Raw genomic sequence first — 5,200 nt, forward strand, 5'->3', positions numbered from 1 at the left:
ACGTGGAGCCAGGAAGAACTCAAATGCAAAGACCTGGGTGTCTAGGAGGGGAAGCCAGTATGACACAGGGAAGCTACCAGCTGTGGCTCCAGCTCTTGCAGAGGTTGCTTAGCCTTCTCCATGGTAGGACCTACACCACTGAGGCCACTGGAAAACACAACAGGACAGAAAACTCACAGCAGGCACAGCGCAACTGAGAGATGACCTATCCAGCCCTGCAGTCATCTCCAAGCTTTTCCATGGCTCTGCAGGTCTGGTGAGTCCAATAAACCCAACCAAAAGGCTTAACCAAAGCTGTGCTCAGGTCTGGGGCTTCAGGTCTTCACCAGCAGGCCCCTGGATGGGGGCATGAGCTCCCATGTCCCACTGCAGTGGAGAAGCCACAGATCAGTTTCCTTTGACATCAGAGCCCCTTTGGGAGATGCCTCCAGAGCCCCCAGCAAACACAGATGTGTATTAATTCCCCCAGGAGGAGAGCCTATGGGCTCCCAAAACTGCTCTCTAGACCTGTGGACTTGGCTGGCTGAGTAGGTGGTAAGGAGGTGGCCCTCTGCCTGGGCTGGCTTGGAGACCCTGGGGCCGTGTCAGCCTGGCCATGCAGCCTCGTGCAGATTGCTGTGGGGTGGGGGGAGACACGAGCTGCTGCACCGGGGTGGAGGTCTCCAGCAGGACAGGACCTAACCACACTCCACTTCCTTCTGGCCATGCCCACCCCGGGCTTTGCCCTGCTAGCCTATGGGTGTCCGTGACCATAGACAGCCACACATTTGGGCAGCCTCCTGCCAACAGAGAAGGGAAACATTGGCCCTGTCTCCACTGGGAACTACAACAGGGTCCTTGGGGATGAGCCATCACCCCAGTCCCCTTTTTTACTGGGGACAGCTCCTTGGCACAAAGCAGAGGTCCTGCAACTGCTGCTGGCTTCAGCTGATGGACCCTCTCCTCATGCACAGAGTCAAGGATTCAAGGGTCATGGACACGTGGACAGGGAGCTGTGCAACACAAGGCAGGCCCTGTGAGGGATAAAAGCATCCTAGTAGACAGCAGCATGGGTATAAGAACAGGGAACAGAGCTGCAAAAGCCAGGCCATCTGCAGGAAACCTTCCTGTCTTGTGTCAGAAGTGGGACTGGAAGCTCTTAAGGGCCCAGGAGCCACGAGGTCCCATCCCAGGCAAGCTGTATGTCAGTGGGGACACCCACGGCAGGTGAGGGAAGGAAGTCCATTCCCACCCTGCCCTCCTGGAGAGGAGAAGCTGAGCACCCAGGCTCTGCCACTGGGCTCAGGGGACTGTTTTCTGCTCTGCCCAGGCAGGGGGAGCAACTGATCCATCTGGCACAGACTCTCAGAGCCATGCCAAAACTAGCTTGGCTGGCAGTAGAGGTCATTCAGACAGAGCCATTTCTACCACTAGAATTTTCCCCATGCTCAGCTGCTGCTAACAGAACTTCCTGGAGTGATTTCAGCCTTTGACTCCCTCCGTCCATCTCCTTTCTTATCCAACAGGAGGTTTTCCTGGGCTAAACGGCATACCAGGAGAGTGGAATTTGATTGCTGAAGTTGCAGCCTTGTCCGGCATTGACAAAGCACTGACACCTTGGTTACCAGGTACCCCAAACGTGACAGGTCTGCACATCTTGTGCCCGCAGGTGAATGCCCTTCAAACCTCAGTCTGTCTAGCTGGGACCTGCTTTGGCTCTACAATGATCACCTCCAGACCATTCACGTGCCTCCTCTGCTCCTTGCGTTCATGGCTTGCTGTGTTGCTGACCTCCAGGTCCCTGCAGTGCCACACAGCTGGCAGGGCTCCCCAGCATTGCTCAGAGCTCCACATAGGGAAGAAAACCACACAGGGAGCTTGTGGCCTAAACACAGGCAAGATTTCCGCAGTCCACATCGGTTCTGCCAAGCCACCATTGATTTTTTTTCTGTCGAATCGGAGTCAGGCCAGCCCATGAATGAGGTACTGTTGCTGATTTACTGCCACTGGTGTCTTGGTTTCCCACAGCTTGAAAGCCTCTGGAACAGAGTCAGCCAAACTGAAACACGACTTGCCTCAGCAGCTGCACAGCACTCGCTAAGGTAAGGGGAATTTCCTCCTCACCCCTGGCAGCTGTATGGGCTCCACCATCCACTCAGGAGCAACCAGGGCTTGCCTGCCCAAACCCCTAGGTGACAGCACCTGGCAGTGCACCAACTGGAGAGCAAGATGATCACGCCTGCTTTTTGAACTCAGACCTGTAGGGCTGCTGCATGTTTTGTCCACCACAAATGATGACGTCCCTTCAAGAGCACCCAGCCTTCATTTTCTTGGCCTTCTATATGAGCAATGGTGAGTTGAAATCCATGCTTTCAGGGGTGGCCTCTGTTCAGCCTTTTCTTGCTGATAGGAAAACTGAGTCACAGCAGAATGATGCTGCTTTCATCAGTCACACTGGGAGTGTAGGGAGCATTCATGTGTCTGTGATGTGTACATCTCCAGCCTCTTACCCTGGCACAGGAGAAGAGGCTCTGGCTGCACATTCAGTAGGCATCTTCCAGTGGGGGTCCTTGAGCCTAGGGTTTTGCCAGGTGATCCACTTTCCTTGCATTAGCCACCAGCCTGACCCTTGATGAGGTTTTGTTTCCACACACCCAAGTATAACAGCATTCATACCTTACCATCCTGCATAGATCTCTCTTGACTGGGTGGTGTGGGGGTGAGAGATGAGCATAACGCAGGTAGAGACCAAAAGACACTGAACATGATGGAGCATGGAGACCATGCTTCAGAGAGCCTCAGCACAGGACAACAGCTTGGGAAGGACTCAGAGCTCCAGAACATGCGAGCAGAAGAGCAGATCTACTTTGGGAATAGCTGGCATAAGGTCAGGACACAGTGAGCACTCTAACAGCCTCTCTGGCCCATAGTACTTCCCAGGTCTCTACAGAGTGGAAGGCAGAGAGGGAGGTGCTGCCAGCAATTCCCTGTCGGGGAACCTGAGGCAAAAACTGGCTTACCAGAACTCATCCTAAAGAAGAAGGCATGAACAACCATTGCTTTTGTGTCACAAAGCCAGTTTTTAGAGTGCGTGACTTAGATTCACCCAGATGGGGCTGACAACATATGAAAGGGCATTGAATCTGTTGAACAGCAGCACAGCAGGAAGATGTGGTCCAGACTGGACCGGCCAGCACAGCAGCCACCCACCTCACACATGGGTTTTGCAGGCTGGGTTGCTGCTGCTTCTCTGCTCACAGGACCCAATTGCCGTGGTTTGCCAGCAGGACTATCAGCACGTCCCCTCCTGGATCCAGCAGTGCTCATTTGGTTCAGATCAGACACCCAGGCACAGCTCAGACAAATATCTCCTTCTAAATCCTTGTGTCCCTGAAAAAAAAAACTATGGACTCAAACATTTAAACTGTAAATCTTCAGCAAGCAAGTCGGAAAACTTTTCTAACAGCACAAATGATGTCTGAGAAAGACCTTTGGATTTCAGCACACAGAGCGCAGACCTGCCAATCTCACCCTCCGAGGCAGCATTTCCATGTTGAGGTGTTTTATTGATCCTGGATCTGCCCACAAGGTCCACAGGATATTTCTGCGCTGAGGAGCTGGCGGGTGGCAGGGACAAACACGCAGGAGGGCGGGAGCATGGGGATGGACGGGGATCTCTCTGGCTGGCACCACCGCACATAAAAACCTGGCCCTCCTGCCCACACCCGCCAGAACTGATAGCTAACAAAAGTGCCCAGCCCTTCCCGCAGACTGCAGCCTCACGTAATCGCCTTGCAAGGAAATAGGGTGTTTCACAAGGCTTTTGCAATAGGTTTAACCGAATGACTGTGGGGAAAGAGGTGGGAAAGGCAGCAAGAATGGGGGCAAACAGCCATGGCAAGTTGTCTGTGCAATGGTTGTGCACTCTGCCGTTCCCCGTCTTACAATTCACCTTCTCTGTGTCGTGCTGTGTCGTCTCAGCTCCTCCATTTTTACTCTACAGGGTCAAGTCAGTCCCTCTGGACTGTGTCTTTTGGACAAGAAGATTTCAAAAAGTAAACACCAAAGACAAAAGCTACGATTATAAAGCCTCTGAATGTGTGTCCAAGGTAGGGAGGGCTAGGGGAGGTAAATCCTGCTCAGACAGTTTCTAGGCAGCAGAGTTTTCCCAGAAAGCTGGATTCACATTTCCCTTCCCATGTTCCTGAGTAGGCAACAGTACAGAAGTGAAGAAAGCAAGAGAGAAAATCACAGGTAAAAGAAAGGCAAAAAGGAGGCTGTTTTAGCAGGTGCAAAAGCCTGTCTGTCTCCCAGCATCTCAGATAATGTTTTCAAGCAACCACATCAGCATGTCTCAGGAGTTTTCTGCCCTCAGCTGCAACTCTCTAGCAACTACATTGCACACACACACGCTGTGCAGCCTGGGCAGGAGGCTCCAACCGTGTAATGCCTTCAGGATAATGCCTCTCAGGTAGCTCTGTGTAGTGTGCTAGCACAGCTAATGGGAACTGAGTGACCATACCCTCCATATGTCTTGGTTCACCAGGAAACCCACCTCTTCCCACCCCACTGCTGGCACATGCTTTTTATAGGGGCTAAACCCCAGCCTCATCTCCAGGGTATTTGGACCTATAAATGAACATACCTTTTCTGTTGGAGGGGTAATAGTGGCAATAAAGCCTAGACTGAATTATTTGACTGGGCGATAAGTAGATTTAACTACCAAGTGTCATTTTAAAATTTTAATGAAATTAAGCGGTGTTTTTCAAGCTGCTTTCCCGGTTAATGTTTAAAAGCCAATGGAGTATGTTCATTGGCATTGGAGTAAAGGACCAAGACACGTTCAGTGCTAACCAGTGGAATAAAGCATGTTTTGTCTGCTGTGACATACACGTCGGGGTAGGTATGTGATCCACTAATGAATATGTTAATGACACTGTGAGGTGAAGGAGGAGCTGATCCTATAGAACTGGCGCCTGGCAGCGCCCCCGCCTGCCCACGGCCCCTCGCTGCCTGCTCCTTCGCACAAAACCATCCAGCGTGGCGTAACCCCGCCCAGAGGATTATTTTTGTTTTATTACGATAGGATTTTCCCCATTCCGCACACCAATCCACCACCCAGGAGGCTCCGAACCGCCCCCCCCCCACCATCACCTCAGCGCCTCAGCGTTCCCCCCCAGGCCCCGCCCCTCAGGGGGAGGAGCTCGCGCCCCCAGCCCCC

The sequence above is a fragment of the Aythya marila genome (genome assembly GCF_965140915.1).
Source record: "Aythya marila genome assembly, chromosome: 14".
Lineage (NCBI taxonomy): Eukaryota > Metazoa > Chordata > Aves > Anseriformes > Anatidae > Aythya > Aythya marila.